Below are 27,241 nucleotides of genomic sequence, written 5' to 3'. Positions count from 1 at the left end.
GTCATTATATAACCGTGAGACCGACGGTTATAGTTGAACACCGTCATTAGAACCCTATAACCGGCAAAACCGTGTTATTAAAATATATATAAAAAAAAGTATCATACAGAATTTTTAAATACTATTTAAAACAATTGTTAACAGTCTGTGTTATACGCCCCACCATGTTCTCACGCAGTGAAAAATACAGAGCGGAGCAGACACTGACAACGTGCTGCCATACAGGACAGACCAGGTTACTTTTCGGTTACTTTTGAGATTAAACATATTAAACAAAGTCTCACCTTTCAAATCATCTCTTCCTTCTAGTTAATTTATAGCATCAAATAAACATGAATGACCATAAGAAGGAATGTTGTTTTAACCGCGGAAAGACGTCAGTACACTCCGCTTTTCAAGTTCAAATTCTCCCATGCTAATCTACTACTCTCCTGAAAGCACATTCACTGCTTGTCTTGCTGTTAATTTTAAATAAACGTAGAGTAAGTAGCTAATCAGTGTCTTGTTTATTCAAACGCCGGTTTACTTCGCAAGTGTGAGAACTGAACAGCGCGTACTGGATGTGGAGAGCGTTTGCCGCGCGTGGCCATTGTCAGCTGCGTTTGCTGCGCATACTGTGCAGTTTGATAACAGTATAAAAATCTCAAGGTCATATTACTTTACTTTACATGCATTTATGAGCAAAACCTCTTCAAGACGCTTTTTAACCCACATTCTGGTCCATGTAATGACAGATATAGACACAATTAAATCTGTTTCTCTGAAGATTATCAAAATAACGTTAGATGAGAGAGGATTCATTTATTCTGGGCAGAGAGTGACAGCGCAGTCTTCTGTTAACAGTGTGTTTTTAAATATTTCATTGCTTTCTGTTAAATTGCTTAAAGTCATTACTGTTTAAAACACACTTGGCATCACATTCATGATTTTATGGTAAAATTACACTTTCGCGTCAATCCACAAACATTTAAACGAGCAAAACGCCCCCCACAGACGGTTATGTTATGAACCGTCACATTTGACTCACGTCATAACCGTCATCACCAATTCTGAAACCGGCACACCCCTAGTCATGACCGCAACCTTCTTAAAAGTGATGGCATTAAAGGAGACATATCATGCTTAATCCACTTTCTTAGCTCGTAAATGCATTTTGTTGTATATTTGTAGTGTTTATAAGTACATAAAAGTTGAAATTAGTCTCTTCAGGTGCTTTGTTGATATCTTTATACTCTTTTTCGGTCATATTTTCCAACCTGTTGTGATTATTATCTATTACGTTTTTTGAACAATTACGTCACATTATTTGCAGCGGAACTGCCAAATAAGGACATCAACTCCAGAGGTGGAAAGTAACGAATTACTCACGTTACTGTAATTGAGTAGTTTTTTTGTGTACTTTTACTTTTTTGATTAGTTTTTTAAATCTGTACTTTTACTTTTACTTAAGTATGTTTTGTTTAAAGTATTGTACTTCGCTACATTTTAAATCATATCCGTTACGGAGTAAAAAAATATTTAAAAAAGCAAGGTGATAAAGACGCGCAACGGATGATTGATGGGCAGGGGAACGCGCAAAAAAAACCATGGAGACGGACGAGACAGGCGCGCGCTAATGCAGACCCGCCTCAGTTCAAATATTATGAAAGAAACCCCTGGTCATATTTAAGCGACCACTCTCCACTGACGCGAAGCGAGTGTTTCATTACTATGAAAGGTAGGATTCATGCTCTGTCTTGAGTACGAAATTGTCGACCGGGTTTTTACCGGTCATTTGCACGACGCATTTTTAATACCATGCGCATTATCTTCCGAGGTCTGGCAGCTTCGCGTCAAATCAAACACAACTTCAGAACGTCCTCGAGAATGCGCAGGTCATTCAACGTGGGAGAGAGAGAGAGAGAGAGAGAGAGAGAGCGAGAGCGAGAGCGAAAGAAGAATAAAGGTCTGACATCAGGTACCCAGGTCAGGGAAACTAGAAGACAATAAATGTGTCAAAAGTATATAGCCATGGCACTCATCTCATTATATGCTCATTTAAACTATATATAGTTTGATAAAATAATGTGTTACCAGCAATACATCAATTACAACCTAGTGATTGTATTTACTAGCTGCTGACCACCTTCAAAAGTGTATAACTCACATTTCCTCACACTTAAACATTTCCATAAAAGTTTTTATTTTATCAACTTTTTGTTATTGCACTTTAATTGTAAAGATGTTCATACAATAAAAAACAACTAGTTTGAGATTTATATTCCCTTGTCGTTTTTGTACTAGAATCCTCCACCTCTCCCCGCTGTAAAGAGTAAAGTTGTAAAAGAGTAAAAAACTTACTTTTTACTTTTATTTAAGTAGATTTTTAGACCAGTAACTTTACTTTTACTTAAGTAAAATATTATTAAAGTAACTTTACTTTTACTTGAGTACAATATTTTATTACTCTTTCCACCTCTGATCGACTCCTAGCCCAACACTTCGAGCAATCCGCCATTTTTTATTTCTCGCTGCGATATTGTAGTCCAAGCTCAAGGATGCAGAAGTTACGAGAGCGTAAGAAATGTACCCATATCTGTGGGTAAAGTCATTTTTGTGTGCCTAAAGCACTTCAAGGATAACTAATTCACCAATCTCCGCCAGTATAAAAAAAGGATTTGCCGATAGACTTCGTCTGATTGAGGGGTCAATTACTTCTATCTTTGGAGACGACGAGCAGAGCACTTCGGTAAGCTGAAAATAACTTTAAAAAAGTAAAGTACACGGTGGTCATGGTTTAGCAGTGCCGTTTCTCAATCCGAAGGCTGCAGCCTGCGGAGATCGCTTTTTGGTCATCAAGCCTGGTTTAATTAAGTTAACTGAGCATTACATTTGCAAGTCATGAGCACATTACAACAACTTACGATTAACTAAGAATAATAGTCAACTTTATAATTGTTAATATTCAAAAAAAATAAGACCGTGTTGATGACATATGCAGCCAAGAAATGCGACCTCCGGAGGCTACAGCCTCACACCATTGCGATACCTCCATATGAAGACGTTGTTCTGCAGGTTCGTCGTCTTCATTTTCATCTCGCTCCGTTTCCGACTCTGTCTCGAACATGTACGGCTGGATGGACAAGTCTTCCGTTGTTGACATTTTGTGAATAACGAGTGAATAAAACGTTTCTGTGCCGCTAGATAATCGTATCTCTGCTATAAAACTACAAAAATGGCCGAACGGGGTGGAGTTTAACCGAGTGTCACCTCTGCAACCTGGAGAGGGGGCAGGGTATGACGTGCATTTGAAAAGACAGCACCAAAATGAGTTGCTCTCAGATGCACATCAGAAAAGGGGTAAAAAGGGGGCATGTGGGGCTATAATAATGAGGAATTCAGACCCAGCATTGCAGTTTCACTTTAAATAGACCTGAAATAGATGATTTATATATTAAAAGGACAGACTTAAAAGCATGATATGTCTGCTTTAATCCCTCCGCGTCATTAAGTCCAGGCGATCTAAATATCACTGCGTGCCAAGGAGTGGGAACAACAAACTCTGGTTTTAACACCCTGCGCACCAAACAACCTCTCTAGTGCAAGGAAATGTCAGAGTTGCACGTATTACAAGTTCAGGTGCTAGAAGGAGTCGGTGCCGCGTGCATTCAGGTCCAAGCAAGAGTCCAAGATGTGCGCATTAAGTCCAGGTGCTTGCGAGAAGAAATCTGCGTGCATTACAAGCTCTCTCTTGCAAAGTAAAGCCCACAAACCCTCTCATGCGAGGAAAAGCATGCAATGCGTATGTTTATGAAAAAGTATAATGATAATAATAACTATCGCCAACTATCGTCATGGAAGCGCGCTATTAGCGATATGTCAGATGACCGTCGATACCCAATACTATCATCAATCGGTACAACCCTAGAACGTGTACGTGTGCATACACATTTCAATAGGTGTGGCACTGTCAATATCAAATAAAGTGCTGAAAATAACCACAGTTTGGTTCTGCTTTTCATCTTTAAAAAAATAAACTCTTTCCGGGCACAGCTGCGTGTGTTTAGCTGCCAGGAATGAGAAGAGAATAAAGAAAAGAAGAGGAGAGCATCAAGCCTTCCAAAACAACAGACAACATATCCTTAACCTTCGACCTGGATGTCAACATACGTGGACAATGGCATCACATTTTTTGTTGTTGTTTGCACCATAATACTTAATTCTGTGTAATTGGAACCTGTTGTACACAAATGTGGACAATTGCAATGCTTCATGATCTAAGAAAAATGTCCGTTATCATATTTATTGGTTCTTCCTAACCCCAAAATAGCTGGAAGAAATCTGAAAAAAAAAAGACAAACCAAAGCTTGGGTCTTAAAGGGTTAAAGTTCAGTAAAACTACCAGAAGATCCATGTCAAGCACAGTTCACCTAAAAATAAAAATAATGCCATTATTAAGTCCCCCTCATGTCATTATTTTTAATGTTGTTTTCATTTTGTTGAGCATATGATCTGTAAGAGTGTACGCAAAGTATTCATGTGCACATATGTCTCTCTCACACATACCCCTGTACACAAATAAACTTTAAAACAACTTAACAAAAAATGTAAAAAACAAATGCAAACAAAAAATTAAATCTGAGGTATAATGTATCAAATGTTTTGGCCCATTTTAGCAAACAACAAGACCGCATTTTTAAAGCTCAAGGGACATGAGTTAGTTAACCCGTAACACTGTTGGTAGTTCTCCATTATATCCTTTGCCCGAAGGCCTGATTGTAAAATGTTAAACTAGATAAATGTTTTTCTCCAGCCGATGAATGTTTTTGTTCTGTTCATATTTCCTTCATCCTGGAAATACACTTCCTCTGTCAGATCCGGTCATAACTTTATCTGATCTTGTTGCTATTCAGTACCTCTGAAACACAACTGCAGCGAAATCCAACCAAGTGTGCAGTCAAGCAGCCCCGCATGCAAATGCAAGCATTCAAATGAAACAAGGTGTAATTGCATTCTTGCAGCTTGTCTGCATGTTTATTATACGCTTGAGATATTTGCTTGCTTTGATTGTGTTTTACATTTCCATTAACTTTAGTATCCCTTCAGAGCTACTGTAGTATACTACGGTACTGAAATCTCCTGCTGGTTGTTGGTTGAGACGTGTTGTACTGGATTATCCCACAAAAGCAATTTACATGTGAGATCAAAAAAGTCTCTCTCTCTACCCTGGCCTTTATCTCAAAAAGGTTTAGGCTTCAGCTGTAAATATATTTTAATGCCATTAAGCTTGACATTACGTTACTGCACTGACAATGTTTTCAGAATAAAAGTTTTTGCGCCTTTTTGTACTCCAAAATTTTAAAAAAAAAAAACTATGTCACAAACAGCACTGAATCATTGTGTATGCAGAATTTAGTGGAAACAATAAACATTTTTGTATATTCTCTGTGAAATGAAGTGTCAGCTGTTTTTGAAAAGAAAAACAGTGTTATGCTCTTTGTGCGGGGGTCAGAAATGGATTAGGGATTCATTTATTCGGGAGCTGGATTATGGAAATCCTAAGTCTGCTCTGACGACAGTCACGAGAAAGTGGCAGAAACAATGAAGGTTTCTGTTGCATTGCACTGACAGCAGCAGTCAAAACAATAGCACTCACATTCCTGACATGGTCAACAAAGATTAGAGGCGGAACACAAGAGATTCCATATATCCATCCATTCCCACCAAATCAGACGGAATTCTGGAAATGATGACATCACGATCAACAATTAGCCAATCAGGGGCTAAGAATGGTAGCGATACAGTTATGTTTTTTAAAAAATCACTAAATGGGTTAAAGAGATACTATGGATGGGACGGTATGACAATTTCATATCATGAATATAGTGACCAATTATCACGGTTATCAATAATATTAAGGTTTTGTTAAAATGAGATGGAAATGTTCAAAAAGAACTAATACACACATTGAAAACATTTGAACAAGTTTTCTTTTTGAAAATCACAATTTAATATTTCATGTCCCTGAAATGATTTCTGTGGTAAAAAAAATAATCTGTCTAATAAGTTTACCGTGAATGAATACAATACATTATCCCTTAAATGCTTTCTTGTGCAAAAAATATGTTGAATGTGCGTCAAACTGATGTGCGTCAAGTTTTCAAAATCACGATAATCAAACACGGTTGTAATGATAATTACATTTTAAACGATAATACTAACCATCAGAACATTTTACCGTAGTTAGTCGTGAAAGCGGTTATCATCTCATCCCTAAGAGATACCATACCATCAACTGTGTGGTTACCATCCTATATTATAATATCTTCAATAGGTGTGTAACCGTACGCAAAAATCACGGTTCGGTGCGTGCCACAGTTCCGTTCCTTTTCGGTACAGTAAGGGGGAAAATGCAAACATTAAACTACGGATTGTTTATTACGATATACTTTTTTTAATAATTTGTTTACACTTTTTTAAAAACTTTTTATTAAAATATAATAAATAAATTATATATATATATATATATATATATATAAAATAAAAAAGAATAATAAATAAAATAGCGTTGCAAAGTTCTCCACTAAATAACATACTTTTTTACATTATTTTATAACAGAAGGTAATTTTTTTCTTAACCTTCTCTTAAACTTTTTCTACTTAAACCTTGCACTAAATTAACAGAATTATGTTATATGTTTGACAGAAGACTTGCGCTGAACGCGGAGACTTCCGCCACTTAATATGTTCTGCCTATGTTACCTATGTTCCGCACACAAAAGATTGCATTTGGTGCACATGTGAACCGTGCCGAAAGCCCTGTACCGAAAATGTCCAATACGAATACACATACCGTTACAACCCTTATCTTTAACAGAATAAATAAACTAATTTTTTGGGGTAAACTATCGCTTTAGGTCATGAGGAAAGGAACACTTATGAAATCATGAAACTGGATGAAATCTTTTTTTAATAAAATAAATTATAACAACGTACAATTCCTATTATTGTAATGTAATGTTATATGATACAACACAATGCAATGTAAAATTAATAAAATTCACTTATTAGTCTGAGGAAAGATAAACACTGGGGAAAATTTACTAAATGGTTTAGGAGGAAACTAATCCAGCAGTAAACGGTAGCTGTAAAACTCTGAAACACACCCACAAATAGGTGTGTGTGTTTGTGTCTCACAAAATCTATCCTTGGGCAAGAAAAGTCAGTCCAATATTATTTCTCTTCATTACAAACCACAAGCCCAGCCTCTTTCTGTGTATTATTTTATCTGCCTGCTTTCATCCTTCTATCATTTAATGATGTGCTGCTGATGGTCTTTTTTTGTAAGCCTGTGTGTGAATAAAATCTAACCAGCTAATTAAAATGTGCCAGATACTCCAAAAATAGGTTTCATTAGGGGTGATTTTTAATTGTGTTATTATCTTACAGCATTCATTTGAAAGGCTTACATAAGACACACTTTAACCAGCACTAACCATTCTGTAGTGAAACACAACACAAACTTAACTCAGAACTGATTTCATAACTTCTTTCATCAGTTATTGCAAGCACGAGAGCTTTTAAACCTGGCGTAACAGCATTTTACTTTCTGCATGTACGTATATTTCCCGAATGTAATAAAACAAACATATAAAGTATGTGCATCCTATCTATAACAACTTTAACTATATTTACAGTCATATTGCTAAGAACAGTTTATATTGAGTCATGTTTAAACAAGTCATGTCCTGTTTGGTTTTGTTATCTTCTGGTGAGATCACAGAAGTCAGCATAGGAAGTGATGCAATTTGGCTCTTTCATTTTTTTCATCCTTCATTAGAGACGCACCTCAATGGCTCTGCTCCAAACCCGGAAGAGCGGTCTTGCTTGTCTGCTTTATTTACATGTATTTGCAATATCATTTATTTACAATGTTATAATACAGTTTTTATAGTGCAAACAGTAATATTTGGTCTAAAGCATTGCTAGTATTGCAAAGTTCATAGATTTTATCCCTAAAAAAAAAACATGCATACTAAAATGTCTCAATGCACTTTAAGTCACTTTGGATAAAAGTATCTGCCAAATGCATGAATATACTGTATGTGTAACAAACTCAGCTAGTTATAAAGCATGGCTGGTTAAAACTAATCAAGTGTTAGCCCTAAAAACTATGCAGCTATAGCTTACAAGCATCTTTTATTGTTATTGTCAAGTCGAGATTAATTAAAAATACACTTGAAGTGGTTTCCCATTATATAATTCAATTAAGCTCTGAATCTATTCAGTGCAAAAGTAAAATGTAATTTAGTCGATTGTGATTCCTACAAAGTCATTTGGGCCGTGATTCCAGTTAAATGAAATGAAAACAAGCTATTAAATTACACGTACCACACACGCAATTACCAAATAAGAAAAAGTTAAACCGTTATCTTCCGTTGATGGGCAGGTGGCGTCTTATCTGCGTTTGTGCCCTTTGGGTCATGCAACAGAAGCAGACTTCAATGTAATTTGATAGTAAGCATGGACCCACCCATTTTGGACCTTTTCCTGCTTTATGTTCCGGATGTAAACAAACACTTAACACACACAGCAAGGATGCCATTGTGTGTGTGTGTATACGAAAGTGCATGTGGTTAAGAGAGGAAGACGCAAAGCTTTCAATGCCTCGGGCGGCCGATCCACTGTCCTGTGCAGACAGAAGTGACAGAAAATCATTTCAGAACCGATGAGCTTCAAAAGGTCACAAGCTGAAGAGCCGCTGTAAATAAATCTAGCTGGAATCTATCTGCTCGCTGCGTGGAGTTCATGAAAACTTAGTGCCAGGGTTTTTTCCCCGTTTCACCTCAGTTAGAGGACCATTATATGTTTTCATGGTTCAATAAACGGTGTTCAATACGCGCTCAGTTTCACTGGTGGTCAGTGATATTGTATTGATTGTTAAATAGATGCTTGAATTTCAAGTGCCGCCAGTGTATTGATTAAACTATCTATATTCCAGCTTAGCCAATGAAAAAGCTACGAATGAGAAACAGAAAGGCAAATTTACATTTATGCATTTGGCAGATGCTTTTATACAAAGTGACAGTATATACAGCTATACATTATCACTATGTGTGTTCCCTGGGAATCAAACCTATGACCTTTGTGGTTCTAGTGCACTGCAATGGTTCACCAATTGAGCTCAGGGACATAACACGATTTAGGGTAAGATTTGGCTGGTTAGCATCACCAACAAGTCCATGCGGGAAGATGCCACAACTAAACCGAAAGGCATCTCTGTCCATTCAGTCTTTCAAAACTAGCAAATCATATTAATCACAAATATTTAATGTCATAGCTCATGAAAGTCACTAGTGGTGAAGAACAGAATTGTTCATTTATCTCAGTTTGGATCAGATCAGTATTTAGGCCTGCTGAATATCTGAATTATAATGCAAATCAAGGGAAAATTAACATGCGACTGGTTTGATTTAGTTGCCCATTAAACTCTCAACAAGTGCACAGGCAGCAGAAACAAAGACAAGGTGAAGACATGCATCATCGAGTCATCCTTTCTGCTAAAGTGTGTAAAAGGGGGCTGGTGAAAATTAGATGAGGATTTTTGTAGGGCTGCATAACGATTAATCGTGATTAATCGTTTGCAGAATAAAAGTTTTTGTTTACCTCATATATGTGTTTGTACTGTGTATAATAATTTTGTATAAATAAATATACACACATGCATGTATAATTTTAATAAAAAAATATTTATAGATTAAATATTTATATATAATATAAATTATATATAAATATAAAAATTTATATACATATGTAAATATGCCTTAAATACCTACATGCAAGTGTATTTATTTATGCATAATTATTATACACAGTACACAGGCATATATGATGTAAACAAAAACTTTTATTCTGCAAACGATTAATCACGATTAATCGTTATGCAGCCCTAGATTTTTGTAAAAGCTGATGTAAGGGGCGGTTCACACTTCACATCTAAAGTCACATAGAATGCGCGATTACTTTTCTCCTTCTTTCCAATGCGGCATTCTGAAAAATTCAAGTATTTTCAATGCACTACAGCGCCGACGTGCCTAGAAAAATATTTGCGTCGTTCTCTATTTGAGAGTGCTTGCCGTGCGTCTAAAATTTACAAATTTTGTGCGCACCAAAAATGCAAAATGCGAACCACCCCTAATGCTGTGTTCAGACGAGCCGCGGTAAAAGCGTCAAGTGCGAGTGATTTCAATGTTAAGTCAATGTAAAGACGCGTTGACGCGCGTCTGGAGGTCTCGCGGTGCGAAAGGGGTGTTTAGCGCAGCGCACTAGACGTGATTCTACCTCATTCGCGCATCTAGTTCGCGAATGCTGCAAATTGAGCGTTGCTGCGGCAAACGCGCCAGTTGAGAAATTTGAACAGCGTGAAAAACGTGCCGTGTTAACCAATCAGGAGCTTGCTCTAGTAGTGACGTGATTACAGAAAGCGAGCCACAGAAGCCCCTCCCATGACGCGAATTTCCGCGTCAATGTCTTGATGACTAGAATTTCACGCGTAAATGAAGCGAGTAAACTCAAAATGTTCAAGCAGCAAACTAGATGCGGTATACGCAAATTTGACGCCTCAAACACGGTTGATGTGAACCCACGGTAACCTGTTCATTTATTTCGCAGCCCTGTTTTTAATAATCAAGTTCAAAATGGATTGAAAGAATGCAATAAATAAATTACAAAATGTGCATATCGAAGTCAAATAATAACTACACTTAAACATTAAAGTGACTTTTTGGTCAAGGTCAGAGGAGACAAAATGACCCAAATGCAAAATCTAGATCATTCTGATTTGAAGGTCTGGTGAAAATGTGGCGTTATATCTAAAGGTCCTGCATGTTTTTATTCTTCTTTATCTTAACCATGATTATTGTTTCGGGTCCATGTTAAGTTGCACTAAATGGATCACTGATCTTGAGAAATTAAATCACTCTAATAGGGTTTCAACATCACTAAAAGCCGCCTGTTTTAATAAAAAGAAACAATGAAAAGTTTCTCAAACCACACATGCAAGATCTAAACTCATTTTTGCAGGTAAAAACATGATGCCATTATGATCTGAAGATCATTTAGGGGAAAGCAATGACTTTCGTAATCATTTTATGTAATCATAATCACATTTTCTCTTGAACTGCCCAACCTTTCAGGCTGCAATCATCTTACATTCAGTTCACTGTTTGATTTGAGGTTTCACTTGTGGTTAGTTTTGAAAAAAAAAAACACAACTTGCAGTCCTATATAGATACTAAACACAAAGCAGTTGTGGTGGGGGATTTTTTGGTCAGTTTTTCCTTCGCAATATAGACAATGAGAATGACTAATATTGACTTATACTCGTGTTTTAAAACCATGTTCTCATTTACTAATTTATAAAACTGTATAACCTTGATATCTTTAATATTGACTGAGTAAGATCATGTCAAAGATTGAAATGAATGAAATCAAACTTTTGTGCTCCTAATCTCACAATTAGATTATGAGACTTTAATCTGGAGTTACACATTATTATAAATGATCAAATATAACTATTTTCTAAGATCCTTCTTAGTTATAATAGTTTTTTTAACATACAATTTGGAATATGGATCAATAAAAATGTATGATATAAATGTTGATAACATATTAGGCTAAATAACTTTCGGTCTCACATAATATGCGTGCTGTTTCTGCTTATCTCATGTTAATCTTGAGTACCTATAAAGTAGTTTTACATCCTTCATATCCAAAGAGTCTTTAGTTTATCAGATTTATAAAAGACAGATACAGATTTTTTCCAAATAAACCCGAGCTCCTGGAGGTGTACTGCCAGCGAAGCGAATCACAAGTAAGCAACACACACAAAACATTATCCCACTATCTCTGGATAACAAAACATACGCACATTTGATGAAGTTTTATTACCGCCTGTGACTCATGATCTGGATGGGATCGCCCAATTTCAATGAAATCCATCTTTAAACAAACACACACGCACAACTCTACTGCAACATTTTTTGTCGGTGGGCAATGATTGCCCTTTTCACCGGCTACTACCACAAGTACATTTTAGATCTATGGGAAACACTGCACTGACATTCAAATAAAGATAAGCAAGCCTTAGTAACTTTGACAAAGTATGGAGATCTCTCCAAAAACTCACACACAAGATGCCTAAATTCTGCTTCTCAGGAGCAAAATCTAAAAAAGAAAGCAACAGCTCCCATTTATTCTCCATTTAATTTCATTGCTATCTAGGAGAAACAATCTGTGATTTTACTTTCCTGTGGGGAGTCGTGTCTAACTTCACGCTTTACCGATCCCACACAAATAAAAGCCACCCTTAAAATTCCTCTTCATCTTTCGAGAATAAAATCTCCAAGCCGTATCTCTGGGTTTCGACACTTTATCCCCATTTGTGGATTTCAGGGGAACAGGATCAAGCTAAAATGAACAGCAACATCCACTTGAATCAGTTCAGCACTGCGCTGAGAAACAATAAGCAAGAACTCCACATGTGTGGGCTCATTTAGTTTGCCATATAGTGGGCTGAAAATTACACCTCATACTGTTTGAAATGACAGTTCTTCACGAGGTCTGCAGGAGACACACCCGATGGTTTCCTTAACCTCGGTTCCAGACCATAAACTGTATAAAACATGCACGTAGGGCCCTATCTTGCACCCAGCGCAATTGACTTTGTCAGTGACGCATGTATCATTCGTATTTTGCACCGGCGCACAGCGGGTTTTTCCCTCCACAGACGCACGTCGGCAAACTAGGGAATGAACTTGCGCTCCCTGGGCGGTTCAGCGCAAAAAAGGAGGCGTGTTCCGGCGCAAACCATCCCCTGATGCTATTTTCCAGTTTCAAAAAACACTTGCGCCACTGACCAAAAAAAACTAGTCTAAAGTCAGTGGCGCGTTGTTCATCATGCTATTTTAAGGGCGCATGCTTGACCATAATGTATAGCGTGCACAACGCGCGCGCACTTTGCTTTTCTAATCTACACAGATGCAACAGTTATTTTTGCAAATCATAAATTGTTACAATAAAAAATATTAACACATGAGATAAGGGAAATCATTGTGGTGAGCATTGTGGTGATAGTTTTTATTTATTGTGTGGCTGCGTTAAAAAATTCTCATGCAAATAACGATTAAAATATTTTCATAAGTTTGTTGTGTGGCTGTATTATGTTTATTTTATGTAAATAATAATTAAAATGTTTTCATAAGAATCCTTAATGTATGTGAACTGGATTTGTACGAGTACTTTGGGGTTGGACTGCTTGCGTTTCTTGGGTCCGATTTCAAAGCCCCCAAACCGCCTTCAACACTTTCAGCGATGAGGGTGGACGCAGCGATGTCCTCTGCTGGCGTCAGGTCATGTGTGGAGGCAGATCCACCTCCCGTTACACGGCGTGCCCGATTTATGCTGGCAAGCTTGGGATTCCCCCGTCTCCTGACATCATTGTAGCGCTTGGCACAACGTCCTGGGGATGCCAGCTGATGAGACAATTGTGGCTATTTCCTCTCACACCTGTTTAACCGACGCTGATATGGGCGGGTTTCTCCTATCCCCATACAAAACAACTTCTCTGCCTTTGACTGCTATAACAAGAACGTCGGTCTCCTCGGCTGTGAACCGCTACTGGCGTGCGCCTGGTAAATCCGTCATAATAATAGCAACCCGCCATGGAACTTGCGCCCTTGCGTTTAAAGGGAATGTTGGATGACGTTCTGATTGGTTTATTTGACGTTACGCCCAAACCACACCTATGAATAATTAACCTCCTTCAGACCAACCCCTTATTGATTTGCGCCTGGCGCAAGAGTTATTTCTCCCGCCGGGAAAATAGCAACAGCGCCCAAGATCCGCCCACAAAGTCACTTGCGCATTGCGCTTCGCACTTGCGTTTCAGATTGTTAAAATAGGGCCCGTAGTGTTCGTGAAGTCACCCATAGGTCTCTGAAGAGCATTTTTGAAGTCCAAAGAGGGCGGAGCTGCCGTTGCCAACTTGGCTTTGCATCACTCGAAGATAACCGAAAATTAGCAAAGAATCTGAAAGTGGGTCGAGAAAGTGAGGTGCCTGGTTGCTGAAAGCACGCCCACCTAGCTTAACGCTAGTGACAGCAGCAAATTATGCAGAACTTTAATGCTTAATATAATTCAAATGAATGAGATGTAATCCCCCTCACAAAATTAGCTATATTTACCAAAAACACTTTTTGTACCAGACTGTAAACATATTTATTTCTGCTGTAAAGTTGGGCATTTTAACATGGGGGTCTATGGAATTGACTCCCTTTTGGAGCCTGTCTCTAGCGGCCAGTCGATGAATTGCAGTTTAAGTCACTTCGGTGTTGGCTTCTTGAGAGAGACTGGACGGTTGCCCCTTGTTCCAGGCATGACAGCTGAGAAGTGTAAAATTTAACAACAAAAATGCTAAAACAGGACACTTAAGCATGTCGACTTTGATGTCAATGCTGACCCTCATCTCCAAATTGCATCTGACTAAAGCATAGCTGCAAGCCCAACATTTTGTCTAGACACAAAAATCTAGACTCAAACCCACCATGATGATGAGTAAGATTGAGTCACAAATAAGTCAAAGATGCTGATCAGTTTACAACCCAGTTAATTTGTTAAACGTTTGTATTTATTATCATTACAAGCTTCATCAGCCATTAAAAAACACACACACATTGGTTGACGACTAACCATCGAGTGGTCACAAAAATGCTATGACCAACAGGTTACAGTAAACCAGAAATGCGAGGGAAAAATCCTGATATAAAAGTCACGTCATTATAATTATCATAGCAAGGGAGGGATTGTGTTTACTGTACATGTGTTTATGTTTAGATCCTCAGATATATCGACTGAAGCAACTGAAGGATTCTGTTACCACTACATGCTACACTTGCAATGTCCAAACAACTTGAAAATTGTGTAAAATATGTGCATTTATACGCCACATTCTCAACATTCTCATCTTTTCTTCAGGATGTCTGCATTATTGAAATTAATTATGGTAATAATCTGATTTTGATTCAATGCCACAACTCAACAAATGGCCATTTCACAAGTTAGCTGTATTTCTTTGCCGAAACCATTATGGTAATGAACAGCACTATAGAAAAGACAAATAGCATCAGGAGCTGCTAATATCAGGCAACCATTTAAATGAGTGGGAGTTTAATGCTAGACCATAAACACAGATTGATTTCATAAGGTCAGAAAAAGCAAGTGAAACCTCCGCCATGCCTCAGACATTAATCATGAATATATTTGTCAATTTCTTTTAAGTTAACAATAAACAATAAGCAATCCATTTATACTTTGCATGTTGAAAGGAAACAGGATACTAAATGAAATCAAAATGTAGGACGAGAAGACGTAATTTGATCGATTAGGAATTGATTGCAAAGTTGACTACATGTTAAATATGTGTTGCTATTTTCAAGTCTTCCGGTCAGTAAAGAGATCCTCAGCTCTTAGCGGATTTGACAAGCGTAAACTCAAACATTTGTTCTTAGAACTGTGAATTATCAGAGTATTGTGAACATGTTCAAGTGAAACACATCACATTAAACCTGCCTTCAGGCAGCTGGAGTGATCTGGAAGTATTAAAAAAAAACATGGCATCTCTCTCTCTCTTTCTCTCTCACTGAACAAACTCAGTAAATGCAGTCAAGGCAAGCACTGTAGTTTTTTAGTGAAGAAGACCATGCTGAGCTTTTTCCTCAATAATCTTCTTGTATTTCCTGAAAGCTACAGCACTTCAAAGGTTCAGTGTTTAACAGTGTGAAAGCAGTTTCGTCATTTTAGAGCTGTGAGGCACAAAAACACCTTGAAGTACAAGCCTACTCTACTCTCATTTAAGTATTTGCAAACCAGAATTTTGTTATGATTTGTTAACCATTAGATCATGGCTAGAAATAACATATAAATATGTGAAAGATTTCCATGTGGCAAGAAAAAATATGTATATTTGTATAGTTTTCTAAATAAGTTGTCATTAAATATGATCTGATCTTCTTGAGTATCGACAAACATAATGTGTCTAAAAATGTTTTGAAACAAATACCATGACGAAAATACAATGTTTTGGTTTGCTAAAGATGCAAAGACACGACGAGCATGGATAACAACTGTGTGGAGAGGTTTGGCAGCCAGGCAAGAATTCAAGGACCTGTAGCTTACATTGTATACATTATTTTACACATTTATATTAGTTCAGTGTAGTAGTTAATACGCGTCAGATATGATTAAGGGTATCACGAAATTAAGTCACAACTTCTAATAAAAAAATGGGATCGTCGATGCTGCCATGCCCCCACGCCACGTCCGGTCGGCTTGCCAAGCGAGGGAAAAAATTCTCAGAGGTGCGTTTAAAAACATCGCTCCAGCAGAACGCGATTTATATTTTAAATACGGGGGATGTAATGCTAAAACTCCTTGAAATGCATATCGTAAACCGGATTACTATAGTGATCTGACTTCGGATAGAGCGCAGCTCTCTCTGCACGTGCGTGAGAGTGAGAGAGGCGCCAAGATGCAGCAGCCAGGTTATATTTTTAAGGGATAGTTTGCCTCAGCTCACATGAAACGCATAAAACCGAACAAATATGTAAGGATTACTACTTTAGTTTATGTTTAGACTTCGGAGAGATGCGAGAGCGCGTGCACGTGAGACAAAGAGAAGCGCAGCTGCTTATGACACACTGGATTTATTTCAGATTTTATTATTTCAGGTATCCTCTCTCTCGCATAAAGTGAAGCCCACAAACCCACATGCAAGTTGTGCAATGTGCATGTTAATGTGAAACTATAATAATAAATAATAGCAAATAATTATTCTAAAAAATATGTAAGAATCAAATCAAATCGTGACCTTAGAATCAAAAATGTAATTGAATCGAGGATTTGGAGAATCGTGACACCCCTAGATATGATGAACAAAGGTAATTTACGTGCCATTTACTTCCCTTGTTATCAGAAATAAACTACTGTAAAATGACTCTGTAGTTATTGATTCTGTGTGGAAATCGAAAGTTGCTTTTACTTTAGCTTATTCTCACACGTGTGTGTGAGTGTGTGTGTATGCGTACGTGCATGTGTGTATAGACAGGGCGGGTGTTAACGTTTGGGGTGAGTACCATAACATCACTCTATTTGAGAAGGGTTACATAAACTTTCTGTTCTGCTACATTACGATTTAAAAACATAACCAGAGAGATGCCGTCATAGTCACTCCACCCTACACACAAATTCTTCAAAATATTTCTCAGACAGCAAAACCGAGGCACTTATGTAAAGCTAACCTTTGCTGTATAACCAATAGACACACACACATAACTAAAGTGCGTTGCTTCTTCGGAGCAGTGATGTCTGATGTTAAAGTTGAACAAACCTCTCTTCTCAAGCTCTCTCGCTCTCAAAAGAAAAGTCAGGATGGTTTCGTTGAGCCTTTCAGAGAAAGCCGTCTTCTCACATACACCTGTTACATTTCTGACCAAAGTGATGTGAGACAGTACAAATGTGTAGAGATGTTGCTACACTAAATCAAATATGACGTTTTACTGCCTATATATTTAATGGTAAAATATTTTGGTCATGACACCCATCCTGACCCTAAAGATTCATGATTGAACTACAGTATAATAAAAACCATATGACCGGTATTGGATTCATGTTGAGGTTCTGCTGAAACATTAAAAGCCCCAAAACCAACTCAAAGTAATCGAGTAAGAGAGATCACAAGAGATGTGCTGGGAAATGCATAATGCTTTTAATATATTTCTGGGCAGTTGGTAATAATATGACATCATCACCTCTCCCCCGACAACTTAAACTCAATCCAGATCTCCTTCCAGACACAAACCGGGAGAATCTCACACATCATTTAATGTCCCACTACAGAAACAATGCTGTTGCTTTACAACTACATGAAAGTAAAACACAAATAATGTCGAGTAAACGGTTTCTCCTAGAGAGCAACAAGAATCACTGGAGAGTAAACGGAGGCAACCTTAAATGCCTTTATGCTTCGCAGATGTTTCTCCTGAGAGACTCCAGTCATTTTTCTGCAATCAAACATCAGAAAACTTAAATATTTCAAAAGCATTTGACCCTTCAGTGAAACATAACCGATATCTCTTACATCTGAATATGTTCTTTTAGAACTGAATTTTTGTGGATCTCTTTATGTTTCTTATTTTTATTTTAAAGAAACTTTATTAGAAACATTTGAAATTTTTGAAGTTCCTGTTATGGTGCGTTCACATCAGATGCAAATGAAGCATTGAGTGTAGTGCTGGGCAAAGATTAATCGCGATTAATCATATACAAAATAAAAGTTTTTTTTTATAATATATGTATGTGTATTGTGTGTAATTATTATGTATATTTAACCACACACACATACATAAATTAATTTCAAAATAATTTCATTTATATATCAATATTTTATTTATATATTATATAGAATATATAAAAATATAATCATGATTACAACAAAGCAAGTGGAGGCAGAAATACGAAACAACAATGACTAAATCATTGTCACTGTAATTGGACACTACATACGACACATCTACGTACTTTTATAGAAACAGTACAAAAAGGATCTAGCTAGGAAGAAAGTGAGTGTAAAGGTCGGACAATCTGGTGAATGACGCAAATTTAACACGCGAATGATGCAAATTTCACCCGTAAATGACCCGTATTGCGCGAATGACGCGAATTTCATGCTGGAATGACGCGAATTTCATGCTGGAATGACGCGAATTTCATGCTGGAATGACGCGAATTTCATGCTGGAATGACGCGAATGGCGCACGAGCGAATGCCGCACGAGCGAATGCCGCACGCGCGAATGACGCACGCGCGAATGACGCACGCGCGAATGCCGCACGCGCGAATGGCACGTGCACATTTTACTTAAAATGTTTACACATCTTTGTATTAGATTAAGCATTTAGGATAGTACACCTCTCAGAAAACTTACAAATAAAGATTGGATTGCATTTTGATCGGTAAACGAGGGCTTAATGTACTTAATTTTTTGATAACTTCAATTTCAACCTAAATCAACATTTATACTTTCTTTTGGCTGTAGCTCAAAATTACACCATGCGCATTCTGACTCGTTTTGCCAGCACGGGTCACAAATGTATAGCTTGAATGTAAAAGTGCAAAAAAATGCAAAAAAACAAGTGACCTGCTGTTAAACTTTCTAATAAAGATATTTAACAGAATGCAAAAGTTGCTTTGAATTAAAATATCTTCCAAATGAATCAATGTGAATGTAAATACAATTGAGTTGAGAAATTCCTCTTTTAGGTCACCTTAGCATTAAAGGCGGACTGCATGATTTTTGAAAAACACTTTGAAAAAGGCAGTCGGGCCGACTACCAAAACACTAATCGTCTACTAACCGACATCGTTGCCTGGGTTGCATATGTGTGGGGCGGGTCTATCAAAAGAAGGTCCAGATTCTATTGGGGTAGAGGCGTGTTTGTTTAGGTGATTTCAAATGTCAAAATTGGCTTTCAGAGATCATGCAACCCGCAACTTCTGAGCAATAAAACACTCCAATGGGATCTTCCTTAAATTATGACAAAGCTTAAGGTACTCATAACACCCATAAGAGTTCAAAAACAACAATCTACCCTACAAAAAAGATTCACCTTGTCACCCACTAACCGTTAAAATCACGGCTGACTCCACAGCTTAGATATTTCAAGAATTCCTGCATGTCCTCAGGTTCAACATCTCTTCTGTGGAACCATACGTGCGCTACTCATCTCTAGACGTGTTGAGGCAGGCTCAGTGAGTGAGATGCGCGTGGGGAAAACGCATGCAGGCGGCAGGTACAGCCATGACACGAACTTGTATTTGTACAGCTGAGAGCAAGAGTCCTGGATGCAACCCACATGCTATGTGCACCTCGAGGCTGTTCACCAGACGCTACCACACCCTGTCAAACACACAGCCCTAAAACTTCTTTCTAACAGCGTCGCAAGAGCGGATGGACACCAGATGTGTTGCTTTATCTAAAGAGGTTGACATAGTGCTTATCTTCACACTGCATCTTAAGGGTGTTTTATCACATATAGTTCATTTTAAAGGGGACATTTCACAAGCCTTTTTTTAAGATGTAAAATAAATCTATGGTGTCCTCAGAGTACATATGTAAAGTTTTAAACTAAAACTTTACATATAGATAATTTATTATAGCATTAATTGCCACTTTGTAGGTGTGAGCATGTGAGGAAAAATGTGCCATTTTTTGGGTGTGTCCTTTTAAATGAAAATTAGTTGATCTCTGCACTAAAAGGCAGTGCTGTGGTTGGATAGTGCAGATAAAGAGGCGGTATTATTATAAGATCCCCTTCTGACATCACCATTTCAATGACCTATTTTTTCACATGCTTGTAGAGAATGGTTTACCAAAACTAAGTTCTTTTTTGGACTGAAGTGATCTCAGACCCTTTCTTGTTCACATAACAACTTAATAAGAACTCAGAACATGTCAAAATCACACACGAAGCAGACCAGGACCTCATTGCTTTCACATGTCAAAAAGAAATTAAACCTTAAAGGACCCAAAAGCGACCCATACTCAGACCACCAACAGGCGTGATCTAAGTACGGTTCGCTTTTGGGTCCTTTTAATAGGGTCTAAGATCACTTGGTTTGCTTACATATACACACTGAACTGCTCTGAGAGCGTTTCGAGGCCTCAAAAGAGCTAGGTGTGAAAACATCCTTACTGTGAATTGAGCAAATCAATTATTTAAAAAAATAATTTGTTCAGTAAGACTTATTCAGTCTTTTCACGTATTCGTCCAATCACTGAAAAGTGCTGTATTGCTATGTTCAACCGAAACGTTTTGGTTGTCTAGGGTTGCAAAATTACGGGAATTTTCAAGGCTGGAAACTTTCTATTGAATTAACAGGAACATATGGAAATTAATGGGAATAAACTAGGGAAATTGCAGAGTTGTCTAAAACAACTTAAATATAGTTAAATTTTTGTTTTAACAATATTTAATGCAATTTCAGTTGTGGCCTTAAGGGCCATTTAGGCCACACCCCTGCATGTACTTGCGTTCTTCTTTAACATGCATAGATAATTTCTTGAATCTTGCACGCAAAATAATATCAAAATGCATGTATTCATGTTAATAACATAAATTTGTTTAAAACTTCTGAAGGGTTTTTATCAAATAAATCCAGGCTCAAGGAGCGTAAGTATCAGGAGGATTCTTGAAAATCTTTATTACCTTGCATGCATGTCTGCTTATAACAAAACAAAATGTTTTTTTATGATATAAATCATATATATTCATGTTTTTGAATAGTCATGCATCATTTCCTCAGTTGCCACTGAGACAGGAGAAATACAGATTTCAATCTTGCACTTCCTTCTTTCAATGATGTAAAAATCCTAATTTTGCATCATTGAAAGAAGGAAGTCCAATATCTTTGTTGTGGGGGTGAGACTACAAACACCCCTTTTCTCGGTCAAATAGGCACCAAATTCTAAATGTATGTTACATTTCGACTACAAATATGACACACTTTCAAGATTTAAGATTCATTGTTTCTACGGGTGAATGTTTCCAATTTGGAATATTTCCCAAATTCCCCAGATAAAGTTCCCATGGAAAGTTTCCCCAAATTACGGAAAACTTTCCGCCCCTTTGCAAACCTACGGTTGCCAAACATTTAGTGCATAGACTATATGGCTGTACTGTGTGAATTGTTGGCTCTTGGTCTTGTATGATCAATTACTTGTGACGATACTCGTAAGTCGTTTTGGATAAGAGTGCCTGCTTGATGACTTAATGGTATTAGAAACTGTCCAAAATGATAACAGCAAATATTAAGCAATGACACATTACAATAACAATCAAACTTTGAACTTCTGTAATGCATTTACTAAGGCTTGAACTAAGTTCATTCTACCATTAATCGATGAATTGAGTAGTCAGGTAAATAAGTCAAACACTGACTCATCTGACTACTTTCTGTATATTTGTTGTTGTGAAATCCCTGATGTTTGTGCTAATTGATCAAAACATTGATTCATAAAACAAGGGTCTTTCTATGGGTCATTCTTTGTGATATGTTTGCACTTTAATCCTTATTAGAGAACATGTTTCCCGTTTCCTCGCCAGGCAACTTAATTTCGTCGCTCACGGAAACAAACAAGCCTCAGTCTCTCTAATGAGGCTCTTTCTTCTTTGTGTGTCCTCACCATTTGCTATGCACAACGTCTATAAAGCAAGATAAGCATCAGATCCCTTCTGACCTTAATAGATCTAACAAGTTCACTATAAACAAACTGTTTCACCTGCTACACTGCAACGTCTTTAGACCAATTAGCCCAAGCTTATGTCTGTTACCCACACACAAAATTAAAAACGCTTCAAAGAGAAAGTGTCAAATGCATTAACATCTCTGAAAATGCACAACATGAAGCTACTCGAATGCAACTTATATCTAACTACAGACGAGTCATTTCATTTTACGACCCACGATTCAGAAAAACCAAAAGCAAGAACTTTCACAGAAAGATAAAAATACCATTAGAAAAATCTTTTATCTTAATCTTAACCTTGAACTTAAAAAGTACACACTACTTTATGACAAATACAGTTAGTTAGCACTAACATACGACTTTTAATATGTGATTCACTGAAAAATTAGAACCACACTTCTAATATAAAGGATTTAGTTAGGTTTTCATCTTATTATAAACGTGTGCATTTCTAACAAGCTGTGGAACAACGCTTCTGTTTGTCTCTAGCTGTAGTTCTGGTTCAAGTTTAATATCTAGCTGTGGTTCTGGTTCTAGTTCAGTCATTAACTTATAGTTCTGTCTCTACCTCTGGGTCTGGTTCTGGTTCTAGTCCTGTCTCTATTCATGATTCTGGAAAAAGTTCAGTCTCTAGTTGTGGTTTTTGTTTTAGTACTAGTTCAATCTCTAGCTGTGGTTCTGGTCTTAGTACATTAACTTTCTGTCTCTATCTTTGGATCTGGTTCTAGTTCTAGTTTTGTTTCTCGATGCATTCTCGTTGTAATTCAGTCTCTAGCTGTGGTTCTGGTTCTAGTTCAGTCATTAAAATGGTTGTAGTTCTGTCTCTACCTCTAGATCTGGTTCTAGTTCTGTCTCTATCTTTGGATCTGGTTCTAGTTCTAGTTCTGTCCTCTATTCATGATTCTGGAAAAAGTTCAGTCTCTAGTTGTGGTTTTTGTTTTAGTACTAGTTCAATCTCTAGCTGTGGTTCTGGTCCTAGTACATTAACTTTCTGTCTCTATCTTTGGATCTGGTTCTAGTTCTAGTTTTGTTTCTAGATGCATTCTGGTTGTAATTCAGTCTCTAGCTGTGGTTCTGGTTCTAGTTCAGTCATTAAAATGGTTAGGGATGCACCGATGCCACTTTTTTGGAATATGAGTACGAGTACGAGTACTTGCATTTCAGTACTTGCCGATACCGATACCGAGTACTTAATAAAAAAACATGATTTAAATTTACAGGTAACAGCTTTAGTCATATAATTTAACAAAAAAACAAAGGACTAGTTTTCCAGTTTGTTGTAAACTCTGCCTCTTTGGACAACACAAGAGGCATTAACCCCTTACACGCCGCTCAAACATAGACATTTCTCAGACCGTGGTATCGATTCCAGGTATCGGGGGACTTTTAACGAGTACGAGTACTTTAGAAAATGTGGTATCGAGGCCGATACCCGATACCAGTATCGGTATCGCTGCATCCCTAAAAATGGTTGTAATTCTGTCTCTACCTCTAGATCTGGTTCTAGTTCTGTCTCTGGTTGTAGTTATTCGTGATTCTAAGATTAAATCAGTCTCTAGTTGTGGTTCTTGTTTTATTACTACTTCAATCTCTAGCTGCGATTCTGGTTCTAGTACAGTCATTAACTTTAGTTCCAGTTCTGTCTCCATCTCTGGATGCAGTTCTAGTTCTATCTCTAGATGTGTTCTGGTTTTACCTCAGTCAGTAAAATGGTTGTAGTTCTGTCTCTTCCTATGATTCTAGATCTATCTCTAACTGTGTTCTGGTTGTAGTTCTCTATTCATGATTCTAGTATTTGCTCAGTCTCTAGTTGTAGTTCTTGTTTTAGCACTAGTTTAATCTCTAGCTGTGGTTCTGTTTCTAGTACAGTCATTAAAAATGGTTGTAGTTCCTTCTCTACCTCTGGATCTGGTTCTAGTTTTGTCGCTATGATCTGCTTATGGTTCAGTCTCTATTCGTGATTCTAGGATTAGTTCAATCTCTAGTTATGGTTCTTTTTGTAGAACTAGTTAAATCACTTCTGGTTCTAGTACAGCCATTTACTGTACATTAAGGGGTGGTTTCCTTGACAGGGATTATCTTAAAACAGGACTAGACCTTAGTTTTATAAGGAAATATAACTAGTTTTAACAAACATGCCTTACTAAAAACATTACTTGTGTGCATTTTGAGGCAAAACAAAGGGCACATGTATTTTTAAATTTGTCAGGGCAAGCTGTTTTCACTTTGGACAACTCTTACATTTATTTTAGTCTAGGACTAGTCTAATCCCTGTCCGGAAAACCGCCCCTAACCGTCCCTATTTCTGAATCTGGTTCTAGTTCTGTCTCTAGATGTGTTCTGGTTGTAGTTCAGTTTAGTTCAGTTAAATCTAGTTCAGTTATGGTTCTAGTACTAATTTAATCTATAGCTATACGGCTCTGATTATAGTTTTGTCACTAATCCCTGCTGTGAAAGATACCCGAGCTCCAGAGCATCGCATGCATGACATTTCTCTCCTCTGCATTTGCAGATCTGCAGAGATGAAGCTGAATATGTGATACCTCACATCACCCAAACAGCCCATCTCCATCTCTGCCTACAGCTCACTCCACTAACCCACATTACAGTTACTTCACATTACCAACATAGGAGATGCTCTCCGTCAAACATCGCGTTTATTATAAACAAAATACATAAAGTCCTATGAAAATAAATCAACAGAAACATTCACGTAAATCCCAATTGTGTTTGCGTAAATACGAGTGTCTCGCGCGCATTGACGCCCCTTCAGTGTACTATAAACAGCGCATTCCTACACATGTGCCTAAATTAGTTTTGACGTTAAAATCCCTCGAGATTCAGTTTGACTGATTTAATAATTTTCTTACCGTAAACACAAGCGCGTGGTTTCCAGCAGTACGGAGGTTTATGGTCCAGTTATGAAGCGGATCGAGGCTGTCTGAAGAGGAAAGAGCTGCGGATTGACTGTGCTGCTCTGTCAGCGGCTCGCCCGGTTCTCCGGGGCTCTCCTCGGGCTGGGAGCCGCCTGGCGATCATTTCTGAGATGATACGAAGGAGCGTATACTACAAACGGCGTGAAAAACAAACGTTACTCGCCTTTTTGTGAGACATGGAGTTCGTACCTCTACGGGGCGCTGAGTGGCCCAAAAGCAGAATCGATCATTGAGTTGCGTTCAAACGTAAAGACGTTTTGTGTCTTTTTGAAAATATTTATAAATAAACAACTTTAATCGTTTACATCTATTATAGAATTTAGGCAATAGATGAATAAAAATTATACCAAGAAATATATATTTGTAAATATATATGAATCTTTAGCATGTAATCACAAACGACTGTGATTGGTACATCCATCGCGAGCGTTGAGAAAAGTAACACGATCCACGGGGACGATGTTAATCGTGTACTGCTTTAAAAATTATCTGTTTACTTTCGTTGTTCAGACATGATAGTGAGTAATGCAAATTATTTTAGCAAATAATAAAAAAATACTTTGAAGAGTTTAAATAAGACAATTTAATCTGTCATAACATATCATCGTAACAGAAATAGCTTCCGGGCTGCTAAGCACCGCCCATTATCAAACTCATGTTTCATGCCCGTTACGGGTTCTATGCGTTTATTTCTTTGAGTTTGTAACATCTGTTTAGCACAGCAGACAGTTTATACGTTTGGTTTGTTTCTAAACGCAATTAAATTGTCATCAGAAAAACAATTAAGACAAAGAACACAAGAAATAAATGAAGGGGAAATCTTTTCCTAATCTAATGTACACAACAACTAAAGAGCAATGAAGATAAATGAAAGACAAGCGCCATCTGTTGTTTAAAGCTATAATGACATCTCGTTTTATCAAAATTATATTTGTTGGCTATAATAATAACAATGGTTTGATGGAGGAATTATTGTGACAACTTACCCCATACCCAGGTTCAACGACGTATATATAATATTAACATATATTATTAATATAAGTGCAGTTTCCCGGACAGGGCTTATCTAGTCCCAAACTAAAATGCATGTTTGAGCTGCCTTAATTTAAAAACATCTTGCACTGACATCTTAACATATATCAGTGTTATTGTTATCTCTCAGGATGTACACAATTATTGTTTTTTGTAAAAAAAAAAAAAATTGTAAAAAATAACCTTAAATGTTGTGAAATAACAAATGCCTGGTTCTTGATTAATCCAACCCTGTCCCATAAAGAAATAAACTTTATTGGAGACTATAATAGGATGTTTCATGAAAGGGATTATTGTGACAACTTACTTAATATATATAAAGTAATAAACTGTATTTAATAACAATGCAAAAGTTTGGGTGTTTCCACACATGTATGATCATATTACCTTTGGTTGTGTGTGTGTGTGATCTTCCTGGTAATCTGCTATCATTAAAGAATGGACTTTGTACACCTTGTAAAGCATAAAAGTTAATCTAAATTTGGCATTCAGGAAATATCCAGTAACATTTATGTAACATTATAACATATTTTTTGATTTATGTTCTTGGCATATCCAATATGTTGACATATCAAATGAGCTACAGTGATTTTCTTTTGTTAATTAAGTCACAAAACTAGTAATTTAAAACAAAACAAAAAAGTATGAATCGTGACCTAAATAAAGCCATTGTTAGTGGAGCCCGAATGTCACAAGACCCAAGACAATGTTCCCAGTTATGGCTCCAGGACAACACCTTGGGTTTCATGTTGATCAAACCTATACGTCACCTTTATGGTGTTTCGATCTCTAGAATAAACACCATGACAACACAGGCAGCTGTACTTTATCACTTTATTGCCATCCAAGATGATAGATTTCATCACAAGCTCATCTCAGATCAGCTGTCCCCACCCAAAACCAAGCCGATGCTGTTGCAGGGATACACCTGATA

General features: G+C 37.3%; 1 protein-coding gene across 1 annotated transcript in view; it reads right to left on the bottom strand.

Moving 5' to 3' along the window:
* The window catches only part of ptprea (protein tyrosine phosphatase receptor type Ea), a 112,139-nt gene extending 86,729 nt beyond the window's left edge, over positions 1-25,410 (bottom strand). Inside the window, exon 1 of the mRNA XM_065262466.2 lies at positions 25,210-25,410. The gene's annotated coding sequence lies outside the window, so the exon portion shown is untranslated. The remainder of the gene's footprint in view (positions 1-25,209) is intronic.
* Positions 25,411-27,241: the final 1,831 nt, after the last annotated feature.

This window comes from Paramisgurnus dabryanus, chromosome 1 (genome assembly GCF_030506205.2).
Source record: "Paramisgurnus dabryanus chromosome 1, PD_genome_1.1, whole genome shotgun sequence".
NCBI lineage: Eukaryota > Metazoa > Chordata > Actinopteri > Cypriniformes > Cobitidae > Paramisgurnus > Paramisgurnus dabryanus.
Note: the sequence above shows the minus strand (reverse complement) of the source record. Positions and strands in the feature narration are given on the sequence as shown.